This window comes from Talpa occidentalis, unplaced genomic scaffold (assembly GCF_014898055.3).
Source record: "Talpa occidentalis isolate TD23 unplaced genomic scaffold, MPIMG_talOcc4v2.1 talOcc4.9, whole genome shotgun sequence".
Lineage (NCBI taxonomy): Eukaryota > Metazoa > Chordata > Mammalia > Eulipotyphla > Talpidae > Talpa > Talpa occidentalis.
Window position 1 is genome coordinate 117,115,019 of NW_023605305.1, and position 17,895 is coordinate 117,132,913.

The 17,895-nt window shown below is 47.5% G+C and overlaps 1 protein-coding gene across 3 annotated transcripts in view; it reads left to right on the top strand.

The window, feature by feature from the left end:
• The first annotated feature begins 1,108 nt into the window (after positions 1-1,108).
• LOC119236022 (olfactory receptor 2T27-like) overlaps positions 1,109-17,895 on the top strand; it is a 292,093-nt gene continuing 275,306 nt past the window's right edge. For 2 of the 3 annotated variants that reach the window (XR_008550416.1, XR_005122968.2), the window contains exons 1-3: positions 1,109-1,147; positions 4,860-4,977; positions 5,474-5,549. The gene's annotated coding sequence lies outside the window, so the exon portion shown is untranslated. Of the gene's footprint in view, positions 1,148-2,715; positions 3,780-4,859; positions 4,978-5,473; positions 5,550-17,895 lie in introns of those variants that run through there. The other variant, XM_054691705.1, reaches the window with a different exon arrangement.

The following is a 17,895-nucleotide window of genomic DNA, read 5'->3' on the forward strand; positions in this document are numbered from 1 at the left end:
GCTTCTGACCGAGGGGAGGCCCCGGGGTGACGCTGCGCTCGGGGCGGCTCCCCGCGCCAGCTCCCCGGGGGCTCCTCGGGCCTGGCCCCGCGTCGCGGCGGCCTCCGGGAGAGCCGGCGCCCCTGCTCCCGGGCCCGGGCACATCGCAGCCGAGGGCGCAGCACGGTTCCCCGCCGTGGCGCGAGGCCAGCACCCCGCCTGTGGGGCCGGCACCCCACCTGCGGGGAGAGCACCCCACCTGCGGGGAGAGCACCCCGCCTGCGGGGAGAGCACCCCACCTGGGGGCCGGCACCCCGCCTGCGGGGCCGGCACCCCGCCTGCGGGGAGAGCACCCCACCTGCGCGGCCAGCACCCCGCCTGCGCGGCCAGCACCCCGCCTGCGGGGAGAGCACCCCACCTGGGGGCCAGCACCCCGCCTGCGCGGCCAGCACCCCGCCTGCGGGGAGAGCACCCCACCTGGGGGCCAGCACCCCGCCTGCGCGGCCAGCACCCCGCCTGCGGGGAGAGCACCCCACCTGGGGGCCAGCACCCCACCTGCGCGGCCAGCACCCCGCCTGCGCGGCCAGCACCCCGCCTGCGGGGAGAGCACCCCACCTGAGGGCCAGCACCCCGCCTCCGGGGCCAGCACCCCGCCTGCGGGGAGAGCACCCCACCTGGGGGCCAGCACCCCGCCTCCGGGGCCAGGGCTCCCGCCGTGCCGTCCCCGGGGCAGCGCGGGCCCGCAGGGCGCGGGGCCGAGCCAGCGGCGGGCCGGGCCTTCCCGCCGGGCACTCCACGGGGCGCGCCACGCGTGCCGGGCCCCAGCTCCTCGGGCTCCCGCGCCCGCGACGGGCTGGACCGGGGGGCGCGCGACGCAGCCCCCCTCCCGCGCCCCGCCCCGCCCCGCCCGGGCAGAGCCGCCCGACTAGCCCCGCGCCGCCGGGGCGCGCATGCGCAGGAGGCCGGCGGCACGCACGCGGCCTCTCCCGGGGGCCCGGCCCGGCGGCCCATGCGCAGGAGCCGGTGGCGTCAGCCGCCCGGTGCCCCAGAAGCCCGCGCGCCTGCACATGCGCAGTGCGGGCCGGGGGCCGGGCGCCGCGGCGCCTTGGGGCGGGGCTGCTGGGCGCGCCGAGCCGCCTCGGGCCCGAGTCCCGCCTCCCGAGAGCACGTGAGTCCTCGCGGGAGCCGGGCTGCGGCGCGCTCGCCCACGGGGGTTCCCCGCAAACCCTCACAGCCCCCCTCGGGGCCAGGGCCCGCCAAACAGCGGCGCTGGGGCGGGCGCGGAGGCCGGCAGCGCCCCTCACACCCGAGGCGCCTTCGGGGGACCCGGGGAAGGTGTTCTGACGGGTCCCGGGGAGCGCCCCCTGACGGAGAACCCCTCTGACCCCCCTCACGTAGAGCGCCCCCTGGCGGAGGGCGCCCCTGACGGAGAGCCCCCCTGACGGAGAGCCCCCCTGACGGAGAGTCCCCCTGACGGAGAGTTCCCCCTGACGGAGAGCCCCCCTGACGGAGAGCCCCCCTGACGGAGAGTCCCCCTGACGGAGAGCCCCCCTGACGGAGAGTTCCCCCTGACGGAGAGCCCCCCTGACGGAGAGTCCCCCTGACGGAGAGCCCCCCTGACGGAGAGTCCCCCTGACGGAGAGCCCCCCTGACGGAGAGTCCCCCTGACGGAGAGCCCCCCTGACGGAGAGTCCCCCTGACGGAGAGCCCCCCTGACGGAGAGCCCCCCTGACGGAGAGTCCCCCTGACGGAGAGTCCCCCTGACGGAGAGCCCCCCTGATGGAGAGTCCCCCTGACGGAGAGCCCCCCTGAGGAAGAGCCCGCCTGCTGGAGCGCCCCTCTGCTGGAGCGCCCGATGGAGAGCCCCCCTGAGGGAGGGCGCCCCTGACGAGAGCGCCCCTGACGGAGAGCCCCCTGAGGGAGCGCCTCCTGATGGAGAGCCCCCTGAGGGAAAGGCCCCTGACGGAGGGCCCGCCTGATGGGGCGCCCCTCTGGTGGAGCGCCCGACGGAGAGCCCCCTGAGGGAGCGCCCCCTGACGAGAGCGCCCCTGACGGAGAGCCCCCGCCCGACGGAGAGCGCCCTCCCCCACGGTGGACGTCCCTGCGCGGCCCTGCCCCCGAGGGGCCGGCGGGACCCGGAATCGGCGGCCGCGGCCCGGGAGGGCGGGTGCGACCCTCACCCTCTGGCTGGCGGCGTCGGGGCGGCCGCGGGGGGCGCCTTGCCCGGGGTGCGCCCGGCCCCGCGGACGGACGTGATTCCCGGGGCTGGTTTTGCCCGCGGCGCCGGGGGTGTCGGTCCCGCGGGAGCGTCCTGGGCGCCGCCTGCGCGGCCGCTGCTCCTCGCGCGGGGGGTGGCCGCGGCCCGGCCTCTTCGGCGGGGACGGTGCTCCCGGCGGCGCCCCTCCGGCTTTGGGGGCGCGCTGTCCCCTCTCAGTTCCTTCGTCTCCCACGACCCCCAGACCTGAGGAGGGCGCAGCAGCGGCGATGGCGGGCCTGGGGGAGCGAAGGGCCCGCCCTGGGTCGGGCTCTGCGCCCGCGGCCCGCGCTGCGTGATCGACGATCTGTTTTCCTTGAACTAAAACTTTGACGGTTCACTGCTGTTCCTGTTTGTCCGCGGCGTGTTCCCCCTCGGGCGTAGCCCCGAAACCTGCCTCGCGAGCGCCACGCCGCCCCGGAGCTGTCACCGCCGTCCCCGCGCTCCTCCCTCCCCCCCACCCCTCCCGCCCTCTCCCTGGATTTACAGTTTGCCTGCAAGTCTCGGTCTTTTCCTTTTAACCCGCTCTTCGGCGCCCCTGTATTCCTCCTAGAGATGAAACCATCCAGCATTTTTCTTTTTTCATGTGGCTTATTTCGCCGAGCATCATTCCTTCTAGCTCCATGGTGCTGCGAACGGCATAGGATTATCTTTTTTGATGGCCGAGTAATATTCCATTGCGTGTGCAGACCCCGTCTGCCTGAGCCGCAACTCGGTTGTGGACATTTGGGTCGTTTCCATCCCTTCCCTGCTGTAAACAGGGCCGCAGTAACCACCAGAGTGCAGGTTTCCTTTTGAGTTAGTATTTTTGTTCCCTTGGGTAGATGCCTAGTCGTGGAATTACTGGGTCATAGGGTAGCTCCATTGTTAGCAACTTGAGGGCTCTCCTCACAGCTTTCCCTAGCGGTGGGACCTGTGCACTCCCACCAGCAGTACAAGAGGGGTCCTTTCCCCCCACGTCCTCGCCAGCATGTGTTGCTGTCAGGATTTTTTAATATGGACCATTCTCACTGACGGGCCGTGGTCTCTCCTTGGGGTTTTGATTTGCATTTCCCTGCTTATAAGTGATGTTGAGCATTTTTTCATATGCCTGTTGGCCATTTGCATTCCCTCTTTAGAGAAATTTTTTTTTAGCTCTTCTGCCCGTTTTTTGGACTGGATTGTTTGTTTTTGTAGAGTTGTGTGAGCTCTTTGTAGATCTTTGAAATCAGTCCTTTATCAGTTGTAGGGAGTGCAAAATTTTCCCTCAAGCAGTGGGGTGTCTCTTCATTTTGTTTATCGTCTCTTTTGTTGTACAGAAGCTTTTTAGTTTGATGTAGTCCCAGCTGTTTATCTTTCATCTTCTTTGTTTCTGGGCATGGGAAACTCTTGTTCTGAACTGAGAGTCCTGCGCCCAGTGACACATGAAGTGTGGGACAGTGAGACCATCAGGAAAACAGGATGCACCTGGGTCAAGATGACCAAGGAGGCGACAGCAGATTCTGGGGACATGATGAAGACCAGGGCACCTATCGTGATGGATTGTAAAATGACCCCGTTCTCGCAGGTGGCCTACTTTCTGACAATAAAGTGCATGTTCTAGATTCAGTTGGCTTCCGGCACTGACAGGCAGCCCGGCCCCGGCATTTCTGGCTACATTTTTTTTTCAAGATTTATTTATTTATTTATACAAGCACTGGGTACAGTCAGAAGTGCAGGAGGGTGAAATAATTCACCAGAGCCAGAGCAGGGAGCAGAGCAGGCAGACTGACGAAGTACACTGCTGAGGGGAGCAGCGGGCGGCAGGAGAGGTCTGTGCGCCATGTGGGACCCTCGCCCGGCGGCCAGGGAGTGAACTGGCGCTGCAGAGGCTGCCGGCAGCTTCGCAGCCCAGTTCTCAACTGCTGCGCCAGCGGGGAGGCCCTAAACAAAAACTTTTTAAAATCATCAGTTGTTTTTTTTTTTTGGTGCGCTTGTGCAGCAGGATATTCTGTTTTATTGTCTATAAATGCTTCTTTGGTAAGTAAGATGACAAGAAACCCAAAGAGAAAAGGAACAGACTGAGTCAGGAGGTCAAGGCCACAGCAGTGCTCCAACAAAACGGGAAGCCTAAGAAAACATCAGTACCATTAGCAAGGGGGTGGGGAGGTTTTGGTGGTGTTGGGGTGGGTGGTGGCCAGGGGGAGGAGGAAGCGGACCTGGAGGGAAGGTCCACTTTGTTGGACATAGGCACCTAAACTGTGTAGTGAATGGCTCATGTATCGCAGCAGAGGGAGCCAGGGTACCAACACCTGTGCCCCTACCCATCTTCCGTATGGCTGATGCCCCTCTAGAGAGCATTGTCAGGGTGCAGGGGCTGCAGGGGCCCACCAGCAACCCAGCCTTCATTTCTCCTTTCTGCCTGGCAGGCTGGTGTGTGCAGGTTGCGGGGGTGGGGAAGGAAGGCCACGAGCTCTGGTTCTGGATAGAGGTGATAGGGCAGCAGGCACAGGAGTTGGGGAGTTGGAGAACAGCGCCAGTCCCCCCTGCAGAGGATAGTCTCCTGGTCCTGGTTGTAGCATCTCCCCACCTCTGCCAGGGACATGGTGCTCTTTCTGTAGTTGGTGAGCTGCTGGATATTCATTTCCTTGTTATTTTTTCCATATAGATTCTTCAAAAGGGCGTCACATTCATTCTCATGAATGTAGCCACTTCTGTCCTCGTCATAGAGAGGGAAGATGGCGTTGAACTCTGCTGTGGTCAGCTTCGTGTCTGGGAAGGTCCAGGTAAGAAAGAAGCAAAAGCCTGAGGGTGTGTGCCCCAAAACACTGGTTTTAATCCATGCATATTAACTTGGCAAGAGAACTTGCTGGGTTAGGGGCTCTGAGAGTTTGGAGCTTCTGCCGAGGGGATGTGGGGATGCATTCCTCAGTTTTCTTCTTGGTCACTCCCATTCTCACTGCCCAGGAACTGCTTTACCTTCAGTTAATCTTTACATGTGTAGATCTGTAATTGTTTTATGACACAGACACAATTTCTGGTTCAAAGGGGAACCAAAATATATTGGTAAATCAGCAGGAAACATTTGCATTCATTCAATGAGAATACACCATAGGCAAGTTCTGTGTAGCTCTATCCAGTCACTTTATAATCCCTAGGGGACTTCCTTGCCAGCTGTGTGTAAGGACCAAATGACCTTCTTCTACAGGGTGACCTGCCATCCAGCTGACTGCTGGTGGCGGTTATTTCTAGACTGGTGAATGGCAATTCTGGTCCCTGCAGGCTCCAGGCTGTCTCCCAGTCCTGATTCCTCAGACCTCTGCCCTTTGGAAGAGAAACAGATGTGACTACGTCTCCTGTGAGTTCCTCGCTTATTTCGTACTGGGTTTCTATACAACAAGTGGAAAAGTAAGAAGGTTAAAAATTAGGACTTGGGCAAATGAGAGAGCAAGCAAAGGATAAGAAATTAGGAGGAGTTTCTTAAAACCTGTGGGATTGCTATTAACTTACAGAGTTCCTATGTATATATGGTATATATAAAATATGAAAATATACATATTTACTACCCTTATTATCTTTTTAATTATTTGATTTTATTTGTTAAAGTGTGTAAACTAAGTTTTCATTTTTGGGGGCTTTTCTAGTGCTCACAGTGGACAGGTAGAGAATATCACGTACATGGTTTACATTCTCCACAAAGAGAAATCAGTTGAATTTTCAATGAAAAGACAGTATTTCCTGCCACTAGAAATTTGATTTTTTAGGTCTTCCTATGGGTGATGTCCTGACGTATATACTCCTTTGTAAATGCTTCAGCAGAGTTTTTGTGGTTGTGTCTGAGAATATTTCTTTTATAGGGCAGTAACTATAATGTCAGAGCCAAACCCCCAAACCATTCTTCTTTAGGGAACTGAAGTCTCCCTGTGGCTCAGATGGTCCAGGGTAATGCCGGCGTAAGGTGGAACTATGAGTATCTGTATTTACAGTAAATATTTCTCTCAAATAGGCCGTTCTGAAGTTACAGTTCAGAGGCAAATGCTTGGAGAGCAGGGAGCTCTGATTCTCTATAGAGAATATGAGACTTTTCTCCAGCACGATGCCGGTTCTTCACTTTGTGGAGTTATACTCTTTTATTCCTGGTCTGAATTACCGCTATTTGCTGTGAACACTTAAAGAAACATATAAAAGTAAAAATTGTAAATCGAAAGAGACTTTTTAACATTTTCTTGGGTTATTCTCTTGGGGTGACAAATGACTTGTGATATTTAGATATTTTCTCCATCCGTGAATATTGACTTTATTGTTTTTAAATCATTTACAAGCCAAACACAAGACCAGAGGTGGAGTTAAGAAAGCAAGGGTCTGTTCAGAGTCTATTTCTCTGAGGAGATGGTCAGAGTGTTGTGCCCAGAGAGCATCTCCCCATTAAGAAAGGAGACAGGTTTCGGGGAGCAGGATTAAAAACAAAGGAGTTAAATTTTGTTGGCTGAAAAGTGGGTTGGGGCGAAGAAGTGTGGACTTGAGGGAAGCTCACTGACTGGTCTCAGGGCACTTCATACCTAAGGCCTTTCTCTAGAAAACTGGAGTTTGGAATTTGCTTGTAGGTCCCTCTCTCTCTGGGGTCTCAGTTCCCAGCTGGTCTTGGAGTTCAGCTGGGCTTGCTGATAAGACCGCAGACTTGCTGTGTCTCTAAAAGCAAGTCTCAGAAAAAAGTTTAGGTTAGTTTTTGTTTTCTCTTGCACTTTTAGGGTCTGAAAGCAATTTAAATCTTTAGGCTAGGCCTCAGCGCAGCAATGTCGATTAACCATAAATTCATAACGAATATTTCATTAACCATAATTTGATATTTTCTGTTATTTTAAAAGCTGCTTTGAGTTGTAACTCAACATGTGAAACAATTCACTGATTTAAAGTAAACAACTCATGGTTTTGAGCACATTCACAGATATATGTACCATCGTGCAATTTTAAAACATTTTTATCACCTCTATAAAAACCTTTGTGTGATCACACCTCTGTCCCTCATCTTCTCATCTCTCAGTGATAACCACCCTCCATTTTGCTCCTATTGCGGTGCCGTTCGTGGTATTTCTGTAAGTGGAATCAGGGAATGTGTGATCTTTCGTGACTGGTTCTTTTCTGGGCTTAATGTCTTCACCGGTCATCCAGATTACAGCACACTTCCCCCCTCTTTTGACAAAATGATACTGTGTTGTAAGGATATACTGCATTTTATTTGTCCATTTACAAGTTGATACATTTTACTTGTTTCCAAATTTTACTGTATGAACAATGCTGCTGTAAACTTTCATGTGCAAGCATTTGTGCAGATGTCTCTTTTATTTCCACTTTGTTGTGAACCTAGGACAGGAACTGCTAGGTCTACATATAACTTGGCATAGCGTCCAATATTTTGAAAATTGTTGTGCCGTATTGCATTTCCCCAGCAGTGTGTGAGGAGACTCTGGTTTTTCTATTACCTCATTAACATTTCCTAACCATATTGATGGATGTGAAATGGTATCTCCTTGTGGTTTGGTTTTGCCTTTCCTGATGACTGTTGGCAGCTTTTAAGCAACTTTTCATGACTTATTGGCCAGTTACATAACTTCCTTGAAGAAATGTCTATTCAGATCCTTTGCCATTTAAAATTTTTTTATTATTGAGTTGTAAGGGTTTTTAAATATAAAGTTATTATGTAGACATTTTATGTAAAGTTCTTTATATAAATTTCTTTATATAGATTTCTTAATGGATAAAAGATTCCTATCAGATTTGAAATACTTCTTCCCATTCTATGGATTTTCTTTTTATTTTCTTGACAGTGTCCTTTGAAGCCCAAGAGTTTTTAATTTTGATGAAGTAGAGTCATTGTATTATTTTCTGTTATTGTTTGTGCTTTTGGTGTTATATCCAAGATTCTTCACCAAATCTGTGGTCATAAAGTTAAAGAGTCTTATAGATTTATCTCTTACATTTAAGTTTTTGATCCATTTGATTTAGTTTGCATATGGTGTGAGGTATGGTTTCTACTTCATATATTTATATGACTGTCCAGTGCCAACACCGTTTATTGAAAATACTGTTTTTTTTCCCATTGAAAGAGCTTTTTCACCCTTGCCAAAAATTTCCAAATACTATAAATGAAAGCTTTTATTTCTGGACTGTTACTAGTCTATCGATTATGTAACTGTTCATATGCCAGTATAACACTATTTTGATTACTGTTATTTGTAGTAAGTCTTGAAACCTGAAAGTGTCACTCTCCCACCACTGTTTCTCTTTTTCAAGATTTCTGTGGCTGTTCAGGATATGTATGAATTTTAGAACCAGAGCATCAGTTTCTACAATTAAATATCTCCAGATTCTGCTGCAGATTGGTTGAATTTGTAGATTGGTCTGATGAGTATTGCAGTCTTAATAATATTAAGTTTTTTGATTCATGGAACATGAAATGATTTTCCAGTTATTTAGAGCATCTTTCATTCCTTCCAGTAATGTTTTATAGTTTTCAGAATGTAAGTTGTGAACTTATTTATTAAATTAATTTCTTAGTGTTTTATTTCTTAATATTTTGTTCTAGTTGATGCTTTTAAAATGTAATTATTTTGTTAATTTCATATTTGGATTGTCGAATGCAAATATATAGAAATACAATTGATTTTTGTGTATCGGTCTGGTGTCTTGCAAGTTTGCCAAATTTATTTATTTGCACTAATTGTTTTACAGTTCCTTAGAAATTTCTGTATAAGTGATTTTTATCATGTTTAGGTAGAGATAGTTTTCAATATTCCTTTCCACATTGGATTGCTTTTATTGCTCTTTGTTGTTTTATTGCCTTGACTAGAATCTCCAGTACAGTGTTGAATAGAATGGTGGCAGAGGACATCTTTGTCTTATTCTTGATCATGTGGGGAAAATCCAGTCTTTAATATTAAGTTCTTCTGAGGGTTTCTTTCTTTCTTTCTTTCTTTCTTTCTTTCTTTCTTTCTTTCTTTCTTTCTTTCTTTCTTTCTTTCTTTCTTTCTTTCTTTCTTTCTTTCTTTCTTTCTTTCTTTCTTTCTTTCTTTCTTTCTTTCTTTCTTTCTTTCTTTCTTTCTTTCTTTCTTTCTTTTTTTTTTAAAAAAAGATTTATTTATTTATACAAGCACTGGGGTACAGGCCAGAGGCGTGGGAGGGTGAGAGAATCCACTAGAGATAGAGCAGGGAGCAGAACAGGCAGAAGGACTGAAATACACTGCTGAGGGGAGCAGTGGGCGAGACAGGAGAGGTCTGCTGGGCCATGTGGGAATCTCCCTGGCTGGCAAATCGAGCTGGCACTGCGGAGGCTGTGGACAGCTTCACAGCGCTGCACGCAACCCCCTGTGCCACTGGGGAGGCCCTTCTGAGGGTCCATGGGTAAGACAGATGTCATAGTTTGGGCCCAAGCAAACTAACTGGGTTCTGAGGGTTTCTTGAGCCCAGTTAGTTTGCTTGGGCCCAAACTGTAACATCTGTCTTACCCATGGACTGCCATTACTGATGTCTCCCCTTAATATTTTTTTAAAGCTGGATGGCATACTCACATAACATTTTATGTGAGTACTCCCCTGTACTCACATAAAATAGAGAAGCTAGTGAGTTGGATGATTTGGGCATAAGTTTTATTAGTGATCTGACGTGAGTGTGGCTTCTACTCTTTGCTGCCTGAGTTTTATATGTGTCAGAATGCTTTAAAACTATAGCAAATTTGCAAATATCTAGATTTTTCAATCACTGCTGAGTGCTATAGTATCTCTTTGTGTAAATATTTTAGCAAATTCCCCCTGTTAAATTTCTAGCTGCTCTACTATCAGTATAAAACTATATCCTGTGACTTTATCTCTAAGTGCCTCATAAAGTAGGAATGGAAGATGGGAATACTCAAGAAAGTGCTGAATGACGTAGAAATTTTTGATGAGTGAACACCTTTCAACTTATGACATGCCTTTGGTAGATCTCCAGTATCCTAAATTGATTATTTTAAAATCATTTATTTTTATGTGTAATATAGAAAAAAACAAACAAAGATTCAGACAAAGATAAACTTTAAATCTACTTTTGTAAGATGACCATAGAACTGAGGCATACATGAGAGGAAGGGTGAGAACTAGGTGGGGAGAGTGCACAATGGACTATGGTGGAGGACTATGGGTAACTTGGTGGTAGGTATGCTTTACCTTAAGGCTACACTTGAAGGGGGAGATCCTGTACTTCCAAAATACTAACAAAGATGTAAACCAATGGTACTACAATAAACGTGCATTAAAAAAATTGAAAATAATTCATTTTCATACTTGTTTTCTGAGGAAGGGAAATCTATGATAACTCATTCTACTGCTATTGGAAGTGAAGTCCATCTTTAATTAATTGCCTGATAAATTTACATGTATTTTGTCTTCTAAATGATCTGTTGCTTTCCCAAGTCTATATTCTTGAAACATCCTGGGTCATTTATTTGTTTTGCCTTTTCCTCTACTATATCTTTATAGTGAGCTCCCAGTATATCAAGAATAGACTGTTCAGATCTGTTTATCACTTTATTATTTCAGACTGAGTTGAGACTTGAAACCCCTTAGTTAATATACTTGAGAATGTTTTATTTCATAAAGAGATACTAGAAAGACTCACAAGCGATGTTCATTGTACTCTCATTTAAAGGTGTGGCAAGGTGATGACTAGCTCAGGAAAACCAAGACAAACTTCTCAGGCATTTCACAGTCATTAACAACAAATCATCTGTTGATTCATGTCATACATGTTATATTTGTGGAAAAATATTTTATTACTATACAGATCTAGATACTTCAACACAGACTGTATAAATGCGATTCATTTTGAAAGAACTTGAAACCTAATATTAAGAAAAAAATCTGGGCCTCCCTGGTGGTGCAGGTGGTTGAGCGCTGCAGGTGATTGAGCATCTCACTGTGAAACTGTCTGCAGCTTCTACAGCGTGGGGTTGATCCCGGCCGGCTGGCTGGCAAGGGTCCCACATGGCAGGGCAGACCTCTCCTGTCTCACCCGCTGTTCCCCTCAGCAGTGTGTTTTGTCAGTCTGCCTATTCTGTTCCCTGCTCTGAATCCTGTTATCCTTCCGCACATCTGGCCTATACCCCAGTTCTTGTATAAATAAATAAATCTTAAAAAAAAAAAACTGATGAGAGTTTTTCATAAAGGAGAAAAATCTAGTTACAGTTCTTCCTACTCCATGCATGAAAATATTCATAATGGAATGGAACACTGGGTAACTAGTCAGTGTGGAAATATTTTCAGTGATAAGCAATCTCTTATTCAATATTTGAAAGTTAAAACTAGATAGAAGACATATTGTATATATTGAATGTGGAAACTCCTTTCTCAAGCAGTCACAGCTCATTATACATCAAAGGATCCATGCTGGAAAGAAACCTTATGATTGTAGTATATGTGGGCAAACCTTTAGTGAGAAGTCGCGTGTCATTGTATGTCACAGAACTCATACTGGGGGAAAATTATAACCTTTCTGAATGTGGAAAAGCCTTTTCTTAAAAATTATCCTTCCTTGTATACAATAGACTTCATTCTGGGGGAAAACCATATGAATACAGTAAATGTGGGAAAGCCTTCTCCCAGAAATCATTCCTCATTGTACATCAGAGAATTCACACAGGAGAAAAACCTTATTTATGTAATGAATGTGACAAAGCCGTCTCTCATTAGTCTCACCTCCCAGGACATCTGTGAATTCATGCAGGAGAGAAACCTTATATATACACTGAATGTGGGAAAGCCTTTTCCCAGAAGTCAGACCTTGTTATACCTCAGAGAATTCATACTATAGTAAAACCCATTCACTGTAGTATATGTGGAAAAACCTTCACCCAGAAGTCACAATTCACTGTACATCAGGGAATTCATGTACTAATAAAATCATAAGAATGGACTGAGCACAGAAAATACTTCAGTTTCTGTTCAAGCCTTAAAAAATACTATGAAAATCAAGGAGATCATGAAAATCAGTGGATGAGTTTTGGGACATCTTTCTTGACAAAATTTTATAAGTAAAATAATTTTTCTAATGTAATATTTTTTAATCAATGATAATATAATGCAAATCTTAATTATATAAATAATGGGTATTTTCACTATGGCATGTAAAATGTGAATGGAGTTGTGAATGGAATAATTTGCATAACAAAAAATTACAGATGTAATTTATTTTGAGGTTACATGCTTCTGATTATAATATATATCAAGAATCAGACATATGGTAATATTAATGTTAGCTTAGCATAACTATGGCCATTCAGTCATTAGGCATAGAGGACATGAATAAAACTTGTCAAAAAATGACATCACCTAGGAACTTCAGTTAGGAGAGGGAATTTGATTGTCACATTCTTAAAGTTATATATAAAATTCTTGTAGAAGATGGAAAGGTGGATTCACAAGGTTCAGTAAGTGTGGTCTTTTTGTTTTTCCATTTAAAAATGTTAATTGATCTGTGTCTGCAGATGGACCCAGGATATTGGATTTGATGTTTCTCAGTCCTTTCTCCATTTACCTTGTCCTTCTTGAAGCTTGTTGTCATGGAAAGACATTGGTGCTTAAACCACATGGCCTTGGGTTTTAATCCTTTCTCCCATTACTCAGCATATATGACTTTGGGAATTCATTTCTTTTAAACCACTTGTGTGTTTCTTCACCCATATATGAAATACTGACTGAGTTCACTCTTACCTAATATCTTTCCCTGTTATCTTCCCTCTCTGTTTCTTGCAGTATGCTGCTAATGCCACTGGGAGCACTGTAAACTTTGATTTACATTCTGCACACTCTGCTTCTGATTTTCCAAACTCCCTATCCCCTGTCCATTTCACTGACCTTGTGTCTGGTAAGCTCATGCTATGTCATGGAGACTTTGGTTACTTTTTGATCAGTTTGTAAATACATAAATTATGGTGGTTACTCTGAAGACTGTGGATGATACTTTTTACCTTCTCCTTGAAGCATAAACTCCTTTTTGAGTATTGAGTGGCTCACCAGGAAAAACATGCAGAAAGGGAAGACTGCCATAGCTCACATGGACAAACATGATGTCAGGACTAAATATCCAATGTAATCTGCAACTGTGTTCTTTGTTGTGCAACCAGTGTTCTCCAATGAGCATCTTAATATAAGTACCACTGATTGGGGAGAAGTCACATGCGGCAGTAATGTAGTGACTTGTGTGGCTAATGGTAGTGTCTGCACATAAAGTTTCCACCCTATTTCTCCACATTTCCTGCCTGAATGATCTCTTCTCTCCAGGATCCCTGTGTGTATTCTGACAGGTAAGACTCTCTACATAAAAACTCCTACAGAGGAGAAGGCATGACACCCCATATGTATAAATTTGTGTGGGAAAATCCTTTGTCATTGTGAGCAATGACATCATATCCAACTGGCCATTAGGACCAGTGAAATCACTTAAAAAGCAGGTATGCAGGAGGGGGCGGATCAACATGGCGGCGAGGAAACGCTGCGAGTAAGATCTCCCATTAAAAAAAAGTTAATAGGGAGGAAAAGCGGCAGGTCCCAGTGAGAACGGGGACACGGAAGATAAACGGATGACTCCAGCAAACTACCCGAAGAAGAAAGTTGCCATAAAAGAGGACTAGAAGGGAGGAAAGCTCAGAACCCTGCTACCCTCCCCCAACCACAAAGTCGGCACTGTCCGACCAACAGAAAGGAAGAAAAAACAAAACAAAAAAACTAAAACAACCAACAAGAACAAACCACGCATCAAGCAGGACTGTGAGTGGAAAGGAACTATTTCGGCCACCACACCCTGTGAACTGGAGCTGTGGAGAACCCTGCAGGATTTGCCACGGAGGTGAGCAAATGGCTAGAGCCACCATTAGAGAAAAACAAAGACTCCCGGAGACCTGCACACAGCCCCAGGCCAGCCGGTAAGCTTGTGCGGGAAAGCGGCTTGCTTGAAAAGCAAACGTGGATTGCGGCTGCCCAGGTCCCCACGCCTGCAACCTAGGCTTGCGGGGAGATGTGCAGGGGGCCCTCACTGAGGTGAATATCCCTCACTGAGTAATCAGAAACCAGGCGCCCAGACATGAGAGCGGGGTGCAAAAGGCGCCATTTCTGTGGACACTGAACTGGGCTACAGTCTGTGTCCTGGACCTGAGGGCTTTGGAACTAAGACCCGGGGCACGAAATTCGGGGCGTGGGTTCCCCACGACGGTGGGGCAAAGGCAGACACAGCACCCCAAAGCCGTTGAGGCTTTCCCCACCACTCCCACTCTGTTCTCCATCCCATGGGGTGAAAAAAACAGCTCCCCAAGGACACTAGGAGAGATCTCTGGCACCACCTAGTGATCAGACAAAAAATCACCAACACCCCATAGAATAGGGACCTTTCTTCAATAAAGACTGCTTGAAACCAGCAGAAGGCTCCCGGAGGATCCAGTGGTGAGCTGGGAAGTTCGCCCACGCCAGGCCCCTTCTGACCAGCAGTCCGAGCCCAGAGTGGGAGCGGGCACCCACGGCCGGGGCAGACCGGGCGCGCGGGAGAGTGTGCCTGTCTCTGAATCGCCATTTTAGAATAGGGACCTTTCTTCAGTAAAGACTGCTTGAAACCAGCAGAAGGCTCCCGGAGGAGCCAGAGGTGAGCTGGGAAGTTTGCCCATGCCAAGCCCTTTCTGGCCAGCAGTCTGAGCCCAGAGGGGGAGCGGGCACCCATGGCCGGGACAGACCGGGCGCTCAGGGGAATACATACCTGCATTGCCTTTTTAGAACAGGGACCTTTCTTCAATAAAGGCTGCTTGAAACTGGCAGAAGGCCCCTGGAGGAATCAGAGGTGAGCTGGGAAGTTTGCCCACGCCAGGCCCCTTCTGGCCTGCAGTCCCAACCCAGAGGGCGAGTGGGAACCCACCGCCGGGGCAGAACAGGCTCGCAGGGAGTGCGTCCTGCATCGCCAGTTTAGAACAGGGACATTTCTTCAGTAAAGACTGCCTGAAACCAGCAGAAGGCTCCCTGAGGAGCCAGAGGTGAGCTGGGAAGTTCACCCGCCCATATCAGACCCCTTCTGGCCTGCAGTCCCAGCTCAGAGGGGGAGCGGGAACCCACCACCGGGGCAGACCAGGCGCGCAGGGAGTGCGTCTTGCATCGCTATTGTAGAAAAGGGACATTTCTTCAGCAAAGACTGCCTGAAACCAGCAGAAGGCTCCCTCAGGAGCCAGAGGTGAGCTGGGCTGTTCGCCCATGCGAGGCCCCTTCTGACCTGCAGTGCAAGCCCAGAGGGGGAGCGGGAACCACTGCTGGGGCAGACCGGGAACGCAGGGAGTGCATCCCACATCGCCATTTTAGAACAGGGATATTTCTTCAGTAAAGACTGCCTGAAACCAGCAGAAGGCTCCCGGAGGAGCCAGAGGTGAGCTGGGAAGTTCACCCACACCAGGCCCCTTCTGGCCTGCAGTCCCAGCCCAGAGGGGGAGGGGGAACCCACTGCCAGGGCAGGCCAGGCACGCATGGGGGTGTGTCCCCGCATCAGCATTTTAGAACAGGGACCTTTCTTCAGTAAAGACTGTTTGAAAACAACAGATGGCTCCCAGAGGAGCCAGAGGGGAGGGGAGAAGTTCACCCAAGATGCCGGCCAGTCCCAGCAACAGAGTGTCCCAATGCATATGGCAAATTAGAAAACAGACAGTAGGGAGGAGAGGAACCACACACAACCCAGCAACTCCTCAGGAAAAAAGCACACCACAAAAAGAAAACCACCCCCCAGATTGCAACGACAGTAACTTGGAAGGACTTCTGAGACTTCCAGAAAGAGAATTTAAAATTGCCGTGATTAAAAAAATTACAGAACTCATAAAGGAAAACAATGACAAGGAAAATATAATCAACGATCAGAAGAATGAAATTGAATCCCTAAAGAGGGAAGTAAAAGAAATGCAGGTGATCAAAGAATTAATGGAGGCACTAAAGAACTCTGGGAAAAGCAATGAAAGCAGAATAGATGAAATGGAAGAAAAAATAAGTACTCTTGAAGACACAAATAAAAAGAACCAAAACAGAAAAGGAAAGAGAAGTAAGAAGGAAAAAGACCAAAGAAAGACTTCGGGAACTATCTGACTCCATGAGGAAAGGAAATATAAGAGTTATAGGAATACCAGAAGGAGAGGAGAGAGATGTAGGAACAGAGAAAATATCAAAAAGATAATTGAAGAGAACTTCCCAAACGTGAAGAAGGAGCTGAAAATTGATATACAAGAAGCAAGAAGAACACCAAACTTCCATGACGAAAGGAAAAATATGGCAAGACACATAATAGTAAAGCTCCCAAGAATCCAGGACAAGGAAAAAATAATGAAGCTGACAAGAGGGAAGAAACAGATAACAGTCAAAGGAAAACCAATCAGGCTGACATCAGACTTCTCCGAGGAAAAACTACGGGCAAGGAGAGAGTGGAGGGACATAGTCAACAGACTCCAAGAAAACAGATGCCAACCATGAATACTCTCTCCCGCAAAGCTCTCCTTCCTCTATGAAGAAAGAATAAGGACCTTGCCAGACAAACAGAAACTCTGGAATTTGATTACAACTAAACCCCCACTCCAACAAATACTACAAGGAATCCTAAAGCCAGAACCTCAGAGGGACAAATAACAACAAAAGAAGGCCAAAAATAAAAGTTATTAAAAGAATAAATAAATGAAATCAAAGGAAAGACAAACACAATGGCAAATACTGATGCTGACATATCAATATTAACTCTAAATGTAAATGGACTAAACTCTTCAATAAAAAGACTCAGAGTCGCAGGCTGGATTAAGAAACAAAATCCAACCTTTTGCTGTCTCCAGGAAACACATTTAGCTACAAAAGATAAAAAGACACTCAAAGTTAAAGGATGGAAAACAATCCTACAAGCAAATGGACCAAAAAAGAAAGCCGGAACAGCTATCCTTATATCAGATAAAACAGATTTCAAACTCAAAAAGATAAAGAGAGACCCCAATGGTCACTACATTATGATCAAGGGGACAGCACTTCAAGACAAAATAACACTCAGTAACATATACTCACCAAACGAAGGAGCACCAAAATATATCAGACAACTGTTGTCATCTCTGAAAACAGACATCAGAGAAAACACATACATAGTGGGAGACTTCAACACACCACTATAAACAATGGATAGATCAACGAGACAAAAAATAAGTAAAGACACTAAAGCTGTACATAAGGAACTAGAGCGTTTGGGCTTAACAGACATCTATAGAGCACTAAACCCCCAAAAAATGGAGTACACATTTTTCTCAAGTGCACATGGATCATTCTCCAGGATCGATCACATACTGGGACACAAGACAAACATCAACAGATACACCAAGATTGAAATCCTACCAACCATCTTTTCTGACCATGAAGGCATCAAACTAGAAATAAACCATAAAAAGAAGGCAAGGAACTCTCCTACCTCATGGAGATTGAAAACCACACTACTGGAAGACCACTGGACTAATGAGGAGATCAAAGAAGAAATTAAAAAATTCTTTGAATTGAATGACAATGAGGACACCAATTTCTTAAATGTATGGGATGCAGCAAAAGCAGTAATAAGAGGAAAATATATAGCAATAGAGGCTCACATCAAGAAACAAGAAAGAACTCAAAGAAACAACCTAATCTCGAAGCTCAAAGATC